Source organism: Papaver somniferum, chromosome 2, assembly GCF_003573695.1.
Source record: "Papaver somniferum cultivar HN1 chromosome 2, ASM357369v1, whole genome shotgun sequence".
In the NCBI taxonomy this organism is placed as follows: domain Eukaryota; kingdom Viridiplantae; phylum Streptophyta; class Magnoliopsida; order Ranunculales; family Papaveraceae; genus Papaver; species Papaver somniferum.
Window position 1 is genome coordinate 93,881,115 of NC_039359.1, and position 18,318 is coordinate 93,899,432.

The window sequence follows — 18,318 nt, forward strand, 5'->3', positions numbered from 1 at the left end:
CATAAGAACACAATCAACATATAAATGGCTAAGTATATATACTGATTTGACGGGTCTATAAGAGCAACACTACGGGTCACTTAATCTTCCCTAATATATATCCAAGGCCATGTAGGAAAAATGCATCACCCTATATATCTGCATGCATTAGGCCTGGAATTCATATTTAGTTTACAAAACCTAAAAGCTTACATCAAGAGATTGATTCCAAATACTCTTATGGGTTTTCCCCAAATGGTAAAAAATAAAAAAGAAGAGGAAAACCACTTCTTTATCATGCATTTTCATACAAAGACATTAAAACAGTAGTAAAAACCTCTTCTTCCGAATCTTCCCTGCTTTTAGCTTCTATCTTATTTGAGCATCAAAAAACATTAAAACAGTAGTAAAAACCACAAGTTGATTAAAATAATCCTCAAGGGTACTCCAAACAAAACAAAAACATTACTTAGTCTCAGTAATTTGGGAACTCCATTTTTACTTTCACTAAGCTCTGCAGATTTCCAAGAAAACTTTTGAAGCAGAAAAGGAAGACGTAAAGAATTTGTAGAGAGATACCAGTTCTGCTCTTTTAGATCCTCAAGAGTGTAGGTAGGAGCATGGACTAGGACTACATAGCTAGTTGTTTAGCCTTTTTTTATTATTAATTTCATTTCTATACCTGCATTCACACTATTATATGTTTATAAATAATATCTCTCTCATGTCTTTGTCTTTCCGGATGGTGCCATCTTAGCATATCACGCCATGCATCCAAATCTTAACGATGGAAGAAGACAGAGAGTCGAGATATTATCTGATTAGGTAACCCAAAGGACGCCATCATAAGCATTAATATCCGGAGGTTAAAAAAAATGAACAATAATGATTGGTACACCGAACAAGGCTACCGAAATTTTGCACCGAACGCTAGTGGCGGGATCCACATCTGCCCTTATCAGATCTGATGTTAAGCACCTAAGATTCGGACCGTCGATTTTCCTTCGGGATAAAACGAAGTGTTTAACTTCCGTGGATCTATCAAGGTTCAAAAATGAAATAAAGCTTCCTAAGACTTTTATTAATGTAAAAAGTTATGACGTGGTAATTTAAATTGAAGTTGCCCAAGTACATTAGTTCAGCATCATTTCTAATTACGAAAATGATTGATACACAACGGAAAGTGTACCGAGTGTGTACCGTGTGAGAGGGGATGGGACCCACTCATGCCCCATCCCTATCCCAATACAGAGAGGGTGACGTTTAGGCCGTCATATCCCCTCTCGATGCATATCACGGGATATTTTCGTTGTGTGTATCATTACTCTTCTAATTATCACCACGCCCTGAGCGTTTCACTCGTCGCCTTGCAACTTCGCTCATTTGTGGGGTTAACCACCCAAATTACTTGGTTCGGTAGAATATATCTCAGCTTCTGTGTTCGACAAGTATGGCTCGGACAACTTGATGCCGGACCATTGGGTTTTAATGTTGCACGGACGAGCATGCTGAATCCACAAAGGTTCAAAAATGTAATAACAAATTATGTTATTTTCGCGTGTGGAGAAGCCGTGGTGTGTGAGTTCTGATTTACATGTAATAGATGAAAGAATTTGAAGGTTTGGCTGAAGGTAGCTAGATGTTTTTAGGGGCCACTCAAAAGGATTTAGGGGCCAACAATAAAACAAAAAAGGTCACCCAAAGGGAAAATGTAGCCAACCCTTATCTCGCGTAGTTCGTAATGGCAAAATTACCCTTATATATTCGGAGGATATGATAGCATTTTTATCCTCCGATTTCAATCGGAAGACAAAAATTTACCCAGACTTCTGATTGTAGTCGGTGCAGTATTAGAATGATTTTTGTTTCATTTTTTCCATTTCTTTTTCATTTTTGAGTTGTTAGAGTTATAGAGAAGAAGGTGAAGGAAAAAAGCGAAAACCCATTTTATCACTACAAAAATGGATGGATATGAAGAAGAAGAAGATGAGAATCATGGCGAAGACGATTTGGGGTATATGTTGAATGATCCAAACTTTTGTGGAGAGGAAAACCTAGACGACCCTTTCATGGAAGAAAATGGAGAATCGCCTGATATTGAAGCTAACGATGCATGTAAAACACAGGTATTGTGTTAAGAAACTCAAATACTCGATTTGCATGCGTTTGTGTGCTTTTGTAAACAAGAAAAACCGATTATTGCATGCATTGAATGCCATGAACTACCCAGATTCGGTAGATAATTTCTCGAATAAACTTACGAATATAACACATTGAGTACCAAATATGTATATTCGGTAGTTCCAAGATAGTAGTTTACTGCCGAATATGAGAAAAAACCCCAAATGGTTTTCCAAAAAAATCTACATTCGGTAGTTAGTATATGTAGAGTTATTTACCCCCCAGAATGGCCCCAAAAACAAATCCTCAAAAATTCAAAACTCAGTATTATTATCCTTTACAATCGGTAATAGTTTAACATTATTTGACTGCCGAATATAGCAGTGGCCTCAAAATAAAATTTCTGAAAACTTGAAACTTGAAAATCGGATGTTTATCGATTAAAGGTATCTCCCGGTTATTATTATTCGGCTTGTTTTACTATATATTTAGATTCCGATTATAATTTTTTTTTGCACTCAGTAAACTGTTGTACATTCATTTGCATAAATCGGGTTTTTGGGTAACCGATAGGATTCCGAATATAGTATATTCGGCAGTTTGACTTATTTAATAACCTCCGATTATTGTATAATAATTTTTGCTTCATATGCAGGCTGTTGAAGAGTTTGTTGATGATTTCTATTTGAGGCCCGACACTTCCCTATACTATGCAACGATTTGGTATACTCATTACTACTTTTTCTTTTTTTTCAAAATTTATATGTTAATGGTATGCTTATTAGTAGATTTGTTTTGTTTTATGCACGTTTAGACATTTGGAAGTAAGAAGGAGGCGAGGCAAAGGAATGGCTTATGAACAAGGCAAAAGATAACATGTGCGTGGTAGTTCAAAATAATCATGTTAGTGACACTCGATTTGAAATGAATTTGTGAGCGAGGTGGGTGGGACGCGAAAGAGTCACGCGGGAAAGAATAGTAAGTAGTACGTACGGAAGACGAATAGGAAATACCGAAAGCAATACCAAGAAGATAGGATGCCCATTTAAGATGTATTCTATAAGCCCGATGGTATTAAAGGTAAAGAGTATAAAATGTATAAAGTTGATAACGGTTGTCACAACCATGATGATCCGTTGGATTTAATTGGATATGTAATGGTTGCCAAGTTAAAACCACATCAAATGCAGATGGTGAGGTTTATGCGGATCCAAAAAGCGAGTGCGATCTTAAGTAAAATAAAGGCGGACGACCCCCGACAACTTGTCTTCTTTGTCTACAATTAAGTCGGCCCTAGTTACGATCAAAAGGACTGAATGGGATGGTAGAACGGTCATGCAACAATCGGAGTGGTTAGCGGAGTTACACGACTACACCTTGAGAAGGGAATAAAAGGATGGTATAGTGGTTCGTATTTTCTTGGCACATCCCGAAATGATCCAATTGGCTCAATGCTTTCATCAAATTTTGTTGATAGATGCTACTTATAAGACAAACAAGTATAACATGCCGTTGTTAAACATTGCTTGCCATACTTCGGACAAAAACACGTTTACGATTGCATGGGGTTTAATGGATCATGAGAAAAATGTGAGTTTCATTTGGATGTTGGAGACGTTGAGGTCCATTTATAACGGTGATAATTTTCCAAGGGTTATTGTAACGGATAACGATCAAGCCTTAATGCATGCAATAGCGGTAGTGTTTCCGGAAGCCCAAAACTTGCAATGTACGTGGCACATTCAATGCAATCTCAAAACCAATTGCCATCATCATTTCCAAGCTAAAAGACCAAGGAAGGGTACCAAGAGGTCAAAGGAAGAGGATGAGTGCATTAGTAAATTAACCGTGGAAGAACGTAAGGAAGAGGATAGGTTATTTGAAGAAAAGTGGAAGGAGGATGGAATTATTTGGAAAATGTTCATGAAAGCATGGGACAAAATCGTTTGGTCGATGACCGAGGAAATTTACGAATTTAACTTGAAGAAATTTGAGGATAAATACGGCACAGACTACCCAAAACCGGTTGAGTATTGTAAAAAACAATGGTTAACGATTAAGGAGAGGTTTGTGTTTGTATGGACATATGAATATCGTAACTTCAAGAACGAGGCGACAAGCATTGCGGAGGGGTCTCATGGTCGACTAAAGAAAATACTAATTGGTAGTCAAAATGGAGTTGTGTCGATCCAAGAAGCAATCCATGAATTCACCAATCGTGATCTCGTAAAGATTAGGAAATGTATGCAATTTAGTGTACACCAATTCCCGATAGAACATATTAAGGAAAAATTGCTTCTAAGGGGAGTTGTTCATAAAGTTTCAAGATGGGCAATAAATCGCATGATGAAACAATTGAAGTTATATAAAACTTATGATGACGAGAATACGGTTTGTGTTTGCAGGGATATGATAGGTATTGGACTCCCGTGTCGTCATAAGTTGGGTAGGTATGTTGAAGTGATTGACATTAATGATATTCATCAATTTTGGAAGCAATTAAATTTCACTCCGAACACCCCGGTAGTTGATGGTCCGTCTTTCTACGAGTCGGAATTGTGTGCACGAATAGACGAGCGTTACGCTACATAAAACGGCACCAAAAAGCAAATATTGATGCATAATTTGGAGGAAGCCCTTCACCCTTGTTTAAGGGAGCTTGATGAACCTATTAAGCAAAAGAACACCGGTAGGCCGAACACCGAAGTGTCGAGGACCATCCAAAGAAAAGAGTTGAAGAAGTATTTGTCTAATAAAAGAATATTGTCTAGGCACGAGCGTTCGGAAGCGGAATTTGAAGATGAGCCGGAACCTAAGAAAAGAGGTCGTCCAAGAAATGATCAAAGTGGACCAACCACCCGACAAGTAAGGCCAAAGATCTCTACAGAGCCTTCTCAAGTAAGTCAACCCAATGTTGTCTAAGAAGTTGTTGAGCAAATGAACGCCTCGCAACAAACCCAACCAATGAAAATTCTTACTATAAAAGAGGAAAAGGGTACTCTTTGTTGCCCAAGAGATCTTAATGGAAGACCAAATCGATCCACATATACAATATACAAAGAGTATTTGGAACAACTCCCTCCACTTATCATTCCATTTTTTTTGTCGACTGAAGTGGTTGATGGGGATGGAAATTGTGGGTTTCACGTTGCTACGGAACAAATGGGTTACTTTAGAGAGGCGGATATTGAAGATGTCACCCAATGCCAATATTTAACAAATAAGATGGCGGTACAACTAGTGAAGGACAAGGGTTTTTATATGGAGATGATGAGGCGAGGAGATAGATACGACAAAGAACAAGAGTTCAAAGACTTAGTTGTGCGTGTGAAGTGCCGAAAGGGATTGAAGACAATCGGATCCAAGTATTGGATGACAATGCCTAAATTTGGATATCTCCTAGCGGACGTTTTGAATTGCGTGGTACATTTCTTTGTTCCTCCTATGTATGGAATTAGCATGACGTTTGCACCCACAAGAACGGCTTGCGACGAGTCGGTTAAATATAGAAGAATTGTAATGGCATTTGTGAATGAAATGCATTTCATCGGTTTAAGAGTAAAGAAAGATTGTATGTTACCTCCGTTGAGTAAGTGGCACGATTACTTCCCGATGAACCATTGCAAGGATTGGGTGAAACAATATGAGTCCAACATGGTTGATTGGGATCGCGTTATGGACAACAACTTTCCCGCTGAGTTACTCGAACTGATCCCCTCGGATGATGACGATGTTTGATCGTTTTTTTTTCGAACATGTAATTTGTACAAGTTTTTTGGAATTTTTTTTGTGAAGGTATATGATTTAATCGGTCGCAATATTATAATCGGTTGGTAATGATACACGTTTTGATTCCGAATGTAGGAATCGGGCTCTTTGATACACGTTTTGATTCTGAATATTATAATCGGTTGGTAATGATACACGTTTTGATTCTGAATATATTATAATCGGTAGAACTCTTAAATATCTATCTACCGATTTGGTGGGTATTTCGAGGCACGGCTATAATTTTTTTTGAAACTATGTAATCGGAACAACAGTATTATAACACTTCAATCCGATTAATCATATTCGGGAATTCCATATTTTATCAAACCGCCGATTAATATTAAAAATTTGAATTTACAGCACTCAAACATCACATGTTATTCTTTTTTCCCAGTACGAGATGCAACAATCAACGCGGTTTCGAAATGTAGAAACGACTCTCCTCTCCACTTGGAATAAGCATCTTGTGCCGCAAACCTGTCGTCTCTGTGCCTAGTAAGAATACGGTTGTACTCGGTGCACAATTTTATGACATGGTGCACCCTTGAAGAAACATGGGATGGTTCATAATTGTGGCGTGGCTTCTTGTACTTACCTACAAAAGGACTCAATGAAACGTGAATCCAAAATATACGATCGTCCTGCTGTTCTTTGGGTAGATCTTTCACAATGTAATAATTTTTTATCCTTTCGGTCTCTTCCTCAACTTGTTTTAATCTTTCTCTATGATGGAATTTTTCTTCACCTCGCTTCTTAGCCTTGATTTCATCTTCCTCCTCCTTCGTTGCCACTAACGATGGTTTAATTTTTTTGGGTTGTTTGTTCCTTTTTTGTATTTCTTCTTCCATTGCTGCAATTGATGTAGTTGTTCGCTTGCATCTTCGAAGTATGTTGTCGATTGATGATGGACTTTCCATTGAAAAGGTTTTTCATTCTGATTTTTTACTCAATAATAACTGAGAGGGGTTACCCTCCTTATATAGATTAGAGTTCCAACGGCTCTAATTTTTGAAAATATGGCCGTTGAGGTTTCTGAAAATATGGCCGTTGAGGTTTCGTATCAATGATGCACCACAATCGGTTGCTAACGATACACGTATTCCCTCCGAACAAGACATTCGGTAGAGAACTTAAATTTTTATCTACCGATTAGGTTGGTATTTCTAAAAACGACTATATTATTCGGAGGATAATTTTTTTTTGTAAAGTCCCGAATGTACGATGGCCCAAAAATCAGAATTTGGGAAAAACTGATACTTTTCAAATTTTGAACTTGAAATAATCGGAAGTTAACTTAGTTACCCAAACTTCCGAATCTGGGTTGTCTAACCTTCTATATTGGCCCTTGGAACCACCTAGAGCCATGGCATGGTTTGTTTTGAACTTGTAATATTCGGAGGATAATGTTTTTTTGTAAAGTCTCGAATGTACGATGGCCCAAAAATCAGAATTTGGGAAAAACTGATACTTTTCAAATTTTGAACTTGAAATAATCGGAAGTTAACTTAGTTACCCAAACTTCCGAATATGGGTTGTCTAACCTTCTATATTGGCCCTTGGAACCACCTATATCCATGGCATGGTTTGTTTTGAACTTGTAATATTCGGAGGATAATGTTTTTTGTAAAGTCCCGAATGTACGATGGCCCAAAAATCAGAATTTGGGAAAAACTGATACTTTTCAAATTTTGAACTTGAAATAATCGGAAGTTAACTTAGTTACCAAAACTTCCGAATATGGGTTGTCTAACCTTCTATATTGTCCCTTGGAACCACCTAGAGCCATGGCATGGTTTGTTTTGAACTTGTAATATTCGGAGGATAATGTTTTTTGTAAAGTCTCGAATGTACGATGGCCCAAAAATCAGAATTTGGGAAAAACTGATACTTTTCAAATTTTGAACTTGAAATAATCGGAAGTTAACTTAGTTACCAAAACTTCCGAATATGGGCTGTATAACCTTCTATATTGGCCCTTGGAACCACCTAGAGCCATGGCATGGTTTGTTTTGAACTTGTAATATTCGGAGGATAATTTTTTTTGTAAAGTCCCGAATGTACGATGGCCCAAAAATCAGAATTTGGGAAAAACTGATACTTTTCAAATTTTGAACTTGAAATAATCGGAAGTTAACTTAGTTACCCAAACTTCCGAATATGGGTTGTCTAACCTTCTATATTGGCCCTTGGAACCACCTAGAGCCATGGCATTGTTTGTTTTGAACTTGTAATATTCGGAGGATAATGTTTTTTTGTAAAGTCCCGAATGTACGATGGACCAAAAATCAGAATTTGGGAAAAACTGATACTTTTCAAATTTTGAACTTGAAATAATCGGAAGTTAACTTAGTTACCCAAACTTCCGAATATGGGTTGTCTAACCTTCTATATTGGCCCTTGGAACCACCTAGAGCCATGGCATGGTTTGTTTTGAACTTGTAATATTCAGAGGATAATTTTTTTTTGTAAAGTTCCGAATGTACGATGGCCCAAAAATCAGAATTTGGGAAAAAACTGATACTTTTCAAATTTTGAACTTGAAATAATCGGAAGTTAACTTAGTTACCCAAACTTCCGAATATGGGTTATATAACCTTCTATATTGGCCCTTGGAACCACCTGATGAGTGCCAAATATTGTATATATTTATCCCTTTCTGTTGGCATTTTAACTCATCTTTTGTGCATTAATTCTACATTTTATCCCATATTCTGTATTTTCATTGTTTTCAAGAATAAATATTTTTATTAATTAATTTTGCATTTTTAGGTAGTAAATAAAGTTCGGATGAGTCGCGGAGCGAAAAGAGCAGAAAAGTAGTGAAAAGCCGTGAGAAATTACGCAAGGAAGCCGCGAAGAATGGTGCGCACAACCTCATTTTCTACACACAAAAGCGCCTCCGTTCTCAGCCATCATATCATTTCTCAGAAGCATCCGACGGTCGCTCCTTCATAGAGCATCAAAATCTGAAGTCTATGCCGAGCACCACAGCGCTGAAATTCCAAGCCTTCAGATTAGATGGTAGTTGAATCCAACGGTCGCTCCCTTGCTGTTCATCAACGTTTGATATCTCCGCCTTACACTACAGTACCTAACCCCATCAAGTACCGTTCATTTTGTTGTATCATATAATCCAACGGTCGATCATTGCTTGCCTCCGCATCACCGTCCGATCTACCTACCAGCTTCGCATCCAATGACTCAGCGTCGCAGAACATCAAATTTGATGAAGCCGCCTCACACTCTAGCAACCGAACCTATACCACCTACCCAAACACCCCCTTCTCCCAAACAGTCGAGCCATCTCCTCCACCACCCCCCTCTGCAGAGCCATCACCCTGCAACTGCCGCACCACCATCATCACCACCAACTCCACTGCCACCACCACTCCTCCACCATCATCACCCCATCACCCAACAACCAATACCATCTGTTCCCTTCTCCTTAGCCACCTATTTTCTCAATTTTTGCACGTTCTCTATCAGAAACCCTAGGCGTGCAAAATTGGTAAATTAGGTTGAGCTAGAGTGAAATTGAAGGCATGGAGTGATACAGGAGAGTCAGAGAAAGGATGGGTCGACGTCAATTTGACGATTAGGTGAGCTAATTTCACTGTTGGAATTTGGGGATTTTTCTATAAACCCTAATTTTAATTTGAGAAATTTGGGTCTGTGACTATAAATAGCCTTATGTGTGTGTTGTAATAGTTATGCTTGGAGTAGCCAACATCCAGGACTTTCATGTCCTGTTAACTGTTAATTTCTGTTAAATGTTAATTTCAGTTCACAGTTCAATTTCATGTTCATGTTAGATTTTCATATCTTGTTAAATGTATCCTGTTAATGTTTGTTATTACTGTTAGATGTTTGTGTTCATTGTTGATGTTTATGTTCACTGTTATGTTAAACTGCTAAACTTGCTGTTAAACTTGCTGTTAGTTAAATGTTCATTGTTAATACTTGTGTCCTGTTAATGCTATTCTTTCCTGTTGATGTTTGTTACATGTTCACTATTGTGTTTAATTTACTGTCACATTTCCTGTTAATGCTAGGCTAGATATCTGTGAAGCATTGATGTAATTGTGCAATGGAAGAAATCAGTGCTCATAGCAAGCTGATTATCTTACCATTCTTTGTATGCTTAGGTTGCACTGTTGATTGAGCATTGGGAGAAACTAGTGCTCTTAGCAAGCTAGTTTTCTTCCCATTCTTTTAGTATACCTCCGTAATCTTGCCTTAGCTTAGCCTTGCTCATTTTAGTTTCATTATCATCCCTTCCCTTGGCCTTAGGCTTGGTTCATCTTATTTTGTTTTGCTTTTGTGCATTGTTTTGTTTTTTGCTGTTTAGTTTTCCTTTGCTTTGTTCCTTTTTTGCCCTGTGTTGTTTTTGCTTGCACTGCCTTGTCTGTTTCTGCTACACTGCTGCCTCGCTGCTTTGCTTTCTCTGCTCCCCTGCTGCATTACTGTTGCTGCAGCCTCTGCTTTCCTTCTCTGCTGCACTGCTGTTGCAGCTGCCCTTCTGCTGCTGCTTGCTTGTGCCCTGCAGCTGCTGTTGCTGTTGGCCTTGCTGTGCAGCTCCTGCTCCTGATGCTGCTACTGGTGCCTGCTGCTGTGTTGCCTCTGCCAAGCTGTTTGCTGCTGCTGCCTTCCAAAGCAAGTTGAGCCCAATCCAATTCAGGCTTAACCAAAGCCCAGTTGTTTAACCCAAAGGCCTAGTTCAATAGCCAAGCCCAATTCAGTCAACTGTGGGCTTAACCAAAGCCCAGTTGTTTAAGACCAAAGCCCAAATTCATTAAGGCCCAATCCAATTCAGGCTTAATCAAAAGCCTAAGTTTAAGGCCAAAGCCCATTTGCACTTCAAAGACTAACTGAGCCCAAGCTCAGTTCATTTTATTGTGAACAAACCCATTAGTACTCAAAGCCCAATTTGAGCCAAAAGGCTTCATAGCCCAATAGTAATTTAGGAACCCAATTAGCTAGAAACTTCCAAAACACACCCGATCTCTGTGGATCGACCCGTACTTGCACGAGCTACAACTGACGACCGTGCACTTGCGGTATTACTGTAGGCCCCCGTTTTTATCACGCTTAATTTCTATACCCTTTTCAAGGCCTGCCAAGTTTTTGGCGCCGTTGCCGGGGATTGGTGTTGTGTTTTTCTTGTAGTTTTTCTTAGCTATTTTGCATTTCACTGCATAGCATTTGCATCTGCATCTGCTTCACTTCATTTGCTGTTGGACCTGCTGATCTGAACCTGTTTTTCCTCTGCTGGGACGCCACCAAGGAAAAGAACCAAAACCCAACTGGGTTTTTGCAACAATATCAGAGCAGCTGGGCTGTGCTTAAAAGGTAACCCATTTAAGAGAACTCGAATTGTGGGCTTCCAATTTTTTAATTGTGGGCTTGTAATATTAAAGCCAATTTTTGGGCTTCTCTTATTTTCTGTTGGGTTTGTAATAATTTATTTGTGGGCTTGTTTGTTCAATTTGTGGGCTTGTTTAAATTCTTTCATTGGACTTGTATTTTGGACTCTGGGTTTAAACCCAGCTGAGCTTATAACTGATTGTGGGCTTGTATTCCACTCAACAGTGGACCTCGAAACCAAAGTTTTAAAACAAACGTCGGGCCTTAACCAACGGGGCCAAACCGAATTTTAAACTTTCAAAAAAAAATTAAAACTTGGATTTTCGTAGGCCGCAGCCTTCATTCCATTAGAGGACAAACAGTGGGCTTGCTCCCATTCAAAAAAAAAAAAACCAAATTTTATTTTCTTTTAAAAAAAAAAAAAAAAAAAAAGTTTTATTTTTCTCCCATTTAAGTCCAATTTTAGTGTTTTGAAACTTTCCATGTCTCTACACTTTTTCTTTTGGGTTGATCCTCAACTCTTTAGACTTTTGGTGTATGGTGATTTTTTTGTATATAATCCAGTAGATAAAATTCTTAAAAACCCTTTTGTTCCTTTTGTATATTTTGCTAATCCAATATGATCTCGGCTGAAATATGTTGGATTGTTTGCCTTGAATAACGGAGTTTTAATTCTGCTTTCGCCGAAATCGGGTATTCTCTCTCCTTTTACTCTACTCAGCATGTCCCTTTCCATATGTTGCATTTTAATTCTTTTCATATTTTGAAACATTGAGGACAATGTTTAGTTTAGGTTTGGGGGTATAGAGTAGATACCATGATAATTTGCCATAATTGAAAACGAACTCCTTCTTCTTTTTGAAAAAATTGAAAAATTCCAAAAAAAAATTAAAAAATCAAAATTCAATAAAAAATTAAAAAATGAAAAATCATAAAAAATGGAGCTCATTTACCTTGAAATGTTGACTCTTGTGCAAATATGTATTATTATTAGGAGTCTTAGTCTAGATATTTAGGCACCCTGATTCTAGCACAATTCACATAGTGATAAGAAATTTGCACGCGCACGATCTACCAATACATGTATGGCCTCGATCTTCAAGGTGTTGGATAGGAAGTTACGATTGCCAATCACTTTAGAATACTGAACGAAACTTGACTAGCTTGTTCTTTGGTTGGTTGGGATAGAAGATGGAGGTTACATTAAGAAAAACAACCATCGAATTTAACTGGGTGCATCAAAAAGGGCTACCTCTTGCAAAGTGTCATGTAATTTTTGTTTCCTTTTGTATTTGTATCAAAAGTGTTTACTCTTAAAAAAAAAAAAAAAAAAAAAAAAAAAAAAAAAACGATGTATATATTCAAAAAAAAAAAATATCAGAAAAATCAAAAAAATCAAGTATTTATCAATTCCATCATCTCTTGTTCCAAAAATAAAAAGAGAATTGTCAATGTACATATGAGTCATGTAAATAGTCATCTTTTGTTGTTTTATTGTAATAAGCAAGGAAGGGTGTATGCCATTGATGTACAACGCGAGTAATTGTGAAATACCTCCAACTCATTCACAATTCTCGTAAAGTCCGGATAGCTAGCTAGATTTCGACCTCAGTTCTTAGCCTGAGAAACTATCTCTTGGTGATTAGTAGTCATGACTTCAGATCTTTCTTTACACATGTGTAGATACACTTTACACTCTTATCACATGTCTTTTTTGTTATCAGTGCTAGGATTGTGCCTTCGATAGCTAGATTGACATCTCCATTTTGCTGTGAGCTTAACTGTTTTGCACATGTCACGTTTGATGGAATCTGAGCTCATATTTTGTCCTTAGGTTTTGTAGGCACACCTCTGGTAAACCTTCACGAGACTTCAACTCGTCCACTAGGGACACTTAGTGGTTTAAAAGGCTTAGTGCATACGCTAAATGCATTCGAGAGACCAGCGACAGTGGTATAGTTAGGATTTCCTTAGTTTTGTTTTACTTGAGGACAAGTAAAATTCAGGTTTGGGGGTATTTGATGAGTGCCAAATATTGTATATATTTATCCCTTTCTGTTGGCATTTTAACTCATCTTTTGTGCATTAATTCTACATTTTATCCCATATTCTGTATTTTCATTGTTTTCAAGAATAAATATTTTTATTAATTAATTTTGCATTTTTAGGTAGTAAATAAAGTTCGGATGAGTCGCGGAGCGAAAAGAGCAGAAAGTAGTGAAAAGCCGGGAGAAATTACGCAAGGAAGCCGCGAAGAATGGTGCGCACAACCTCATTTTCTACACACAAAAGCGCCTCCGTTCTCAGCCATCAGATCATTTCTCAGAAGCATCCGACGGTCGCTCCTTCATAGAGCATCAAAATCTAAAGTCTATGCCGAGCACCACAGCGCTGAAATTCCAAGCCTTCAGATTAGATGGTAGTTGAATCCAACGGTCGCTCCCTTGCTGTTCATCAACGTTTGATATCTCCGCCTTACACTACAGTACCTAACCCCATCAAGTACCGTTCATTTTGTTGTATCATATAATCCAACGGTCGATCATCGCTTGCCTCCGCATCACCGTCCGATCTACCTACCAGCTTCGCATCCAATGACTCAGCGTCGCAGAACATCAAATTTGATGAAGCCGCCTCACACTCTAGCAACCGAACCTATACCACCTACCCAAACACCCCCCTTCTCCCAAACAGTCGAGCCATCTCCTCCACCCCCCCCTCTGCAGAGCCATCACCCTGCAACTGCCGCACACACCATCATCACCACCAACTCCACTGCCACCACCACTCCTCCACCATCATCACCCCATCACCCAACAACCAATACCATCTGTTCCCTTCTCCTTAGCCACCTATTTTCTCAATTTTTGCACGTTCTCTATCAGAAACCCTAGGCGTGCAAAATTGGTAAATTAGGTTGAGCTAGAGTGAAATTGAAGGCATGGAGTGATACAGGAGAGTCAGAGAAAGGATGGTTCGACGTCAATTTGACGATTAGGTGAGCTAATTTCACTGTTGGAATTTGGGGATTTTTCTATAAACCCTAATTTTATAATTTTGAGAAATTTGGGTCTGTGACTATAAATAGCCTTATGTGTGTGTTGTAATAGTTATGCTTGGAGTAGCCAACATCCAGGACTTTCATGTCCTGTTAACTGTTAATTTCTGTTAAATGTTAATTTCAGTTCACAGTTCAGTTTCATGTTCATGTTAGATTTTCATATCTTGTTAAATGTATCCTGTTAATGTTTGTTATTACTGTTAGATGTTTGTGTTCATTGTTGATGTTTATGTTCACTGTTATGTTAAACTTGCTAAACTTGCTGTTAGTTAAATGTTCATTGTTAATACTTGTGTCCTGTTAATGCTATTCTTTCCTGTTGATGTTTGTTACATGTTCACTATTGTGTTTAATTTACTGTCACATTTCCTGTTAATGCTAGGCTAGATATCTGTGAAGCATTGATGTAATTGTGCAATGGAAGAAATCAGTGCTCATAGCAAGCTGATTATCTTACCATTCTTGTTGTATGCTTAGGTTGCACTGTTGATTGAGCATTGGGAGAAACTAGTGCTCTTAGCAAGCTAGTTTTCTTCCCATTCTTTTAGTATACCTCCTGTAATCTTGCCTTAGCTTAGCCTTGCTCATTTTAGTTTCATTATCATCCCTGCCCTTGGCCTTAGGCCTTGGTTCATCTTATTTTGTTTTGCTTTTGTGCATTGTTTTGTTTTTTGCTGTTTAGTTTTCCTTTGCTTTGTTCCTTGTTTTGCCCTGTGTTGTTTTTGCTTGCACTGCCTTGTCTGTTTCTGCTACACTGCTGCCTCTGCTGCTTTGCTTTCTCTGCTCCCCTGCTGCATTACTGTTGCTGCAGCCTCTGCTTTCCTTCTCTGCTGCACTGCTGTTGCAGCTGCCCTTCTGCTGCTGCTGTTGCTTGTGCCCTGCAGCTGCTGTTGCTGTTGGCCTTGCTGTGCAGCTCCTGCTCCTGCTGCTGCTACTGGTGCCTGCTGCTGTGTTGCCTCTGCCAAGCTGTTTGCTGCTGCTGCCTTCCAAAGCAAGTTGAGCCCAATCCAATTCAGGCTTAACCAAAGCCCAGTTGTTTAACCCAAAGGCCTAGTTCAATAGCCAAGCCCAATTCAGTCAACTGTGGGCTTAACCAAAGCCCAGTTGTTTAAGACCAAAGCCCAAATTCATTAAGGCCCAATCCAATTCAGGCTTAATCAAAAGCCTAAGTTTAAGGCCAAATCCCATTTGCACTTCAAAGACTAACTGAGCCCAAGCTCAGTTCATTTTATTGTGAACAAACCCATTAGTACTCAAAGCCCAATTTGAGCCAAAAGGCTTCATAGCCCAATAGTAATTTAGGAACCCAATTAGCTAGAAACTTCCAAAACACACCCGATCTCTGTGGATCGACCCGTACTTGCACGAGCTACAACTGACGACCGTGCACTTGCGGTATTACTGTAGGCCCCCGTTTTTATCACGCTTAATTTCTATACCCTTTTCAAGGCCTGCCACCACCTAGAGCCATGGAATGGTTTGTTTTGAACTTGTAATATTCGGAGGATAATGTTTTTTTGTAAAGTCCCGAATGTACGATGGCCCAAAAATCAGAATTTGGGAAAAACTGATACTTTTCAGAATAATCGGAAGTTAACTTAGTTACCCAAACTTCCGAATATGGGTTGTCTAACAACACAAATCATTGTCATTTGAACTTGTCTAACTTAGTTACCCAAACTTCCGAATGTACAACACAAATCATTGTCATTTATCTGCTCTTCTTTACTTTACGACCGTGACTACCTCCCAGTCCTGCACGACCACGGGTTTGAGCACCTTCAGTTGGAGCACCTTCAGCGCTCGATGAAGCTCGAGTTCTTTTACCCGTCTTTGATACTGCCACCTTGGGCGGATGCCTCTTCGTGACTTTCTCCCCAAACTGGGCAGCATAATCTTCGTTATCCATATTATCAACTAGATCTCTAGCCTCTTTGATCTTCTCAGCTGGCATGGGATCTCCGCTCTTCAGGCATGCAGTTAACATTTTGGAAACACGCTTGAACCTATTCACCTGTTTTTTATACGTAATGACATAACATCAAACGGTAATTACCTAAGATTTATAGGAATAATATAAAATGAACAAAAATATAAGAACACGCACCAGTCTATCATAACCAGCTGGTTTGTCTTTGATGATACAATTATAACTTGAACCCGCCGCAGTAGTGTTGGATTTGATTTCACGGATAACCAAAGGATGTGATACCTTGTTATACCAACTCATATAGTCTGGAGAATTTTCATCACCTCGGGTGGTTCGTCTACCAGTGTCGATAATGAAGTCATTCCTCTTATCCCAGTTATCAAGAACAGTAGGTGGGCCTGTGTGAACAATCGTGAGATTATCACCACTAGAAGAGCACAACTCCAACTCCAATTTGTAGTAATCCCCCATTTTCTCCAGGGTTGATGTTGTATATACCCGTGTTGTCGCATCACCCTAGAGGGGTTATACATCACATATCCTGTGGGGTGCCACAATGGTCCAAAATAAAGGGACAAGTCCGACCGAACATTTATATGCCCACTGGCTCGATCTTCCTTGTATGGATCAAAGCATACGTCCGAGGCCTTCAATTGGTCCAAAATCTCCCTCATGCGAATCAACTGCTGCTTTTTCCTAGAACGGTTGTCTTCAAATATATACTTTGTTCCTCTAGGAGTACCTTTGCACCACCCCGGGTTCTCTCCGGCCAACTTCAGGATAGGGAAGTGGTCATAGATCCATGCCTATATACATAAGAAACCAAGTTTTAGTAAATAGATTGTGTATATTCGGTAGTAATTTCCAAACATTATTTCCGATTATATATAATCGGAAATAAAACTGAGTACCTATCCACCGAATACCAACATTCGAAAAGATATGGATCATTTCCTAACGAATATGCGTCATTTGGAGTTCAGTAACCTATAGTTTTTCTGGCCTGTATATTCGGTAGTAATATCAAAAGAATATTTCCGATTATATATAATCGGAAATAAAACTAAGTACCTAGCCACCGAATAACCAACATTCGGAAAAGAGATGGATCATTTCCTACCGAATATGCGTCATTTGGAGTTCAGTAACCTATAGTTTTTCTGGCCTGTATATTCGGTTCTAATATCAAAAGAATATTTCCGATTATATATAATCGGAAAACAAAATAAGTACCTAGCCACCGAATAACCAACATTCGGAAAAAGATGGATCATTTCCTACCGAATATGCGTCATTTGGAGTTATGAATATGCATCATATGTATTGTCTACCGAATAACTATAGAGTGAGTTATAGAGTTAAAGAAAAAACCTGCAATAGAGCCACGTTCCCGGCAACTTGGCAGGTTCCTAGCCTCGAAGCCTTTCTCAACTCTTCCATCAAGAATGAGGCATGCCGTGCCCCAAGAATAGTCACCGACTTCATGGAGAGGATCCAAAAGTTGTATAAGGTTGGCGTCGATCCGGTTGCCAGAAGTATTGGGGAATATGACACATCCCAATACACAAGGAGATATGCGTGGCAGCGTGGTTCACTTGCTCATCAGTTAACGTTCCATTCTTTTCCTTCTCCAAGGTGCCTCGGAACATATTCATCAAAGCTGTAATGTTGATCTGTCTTGTTCTGTAACTTGCATGCCTCCTAAACTCTGCTGTTGTTGTCTCTTCATCCCAACCTAAGCACTTTTTAGTTAGAGCATAAAGTTGTGCCCAACTTAACTGCTTTGTGTAGTTAAACTTCACAGCTGTGCCTTGGTCGGGAAGGTTAAGAATCTGCACAACATCATCCGGAGTAATCGTCATCTCCCCAAACGGCATATGGAAAGTATCGGTCTCAGGATACATTCTCTCCACGAACGCCGATATGGCCACACGATCATGTTCCAACAATGAATTCTCGGCGGCATTAGCTAACCCCGAGTCGGCAACAATTGACTTGAACCTTTCACATTCACCGGATAAAGGCCACGCAAGCATTTTTGTTGGTGCGGCGGTAGGTTTGAGTAGACGGACCGCATCTTGATGATCCTATT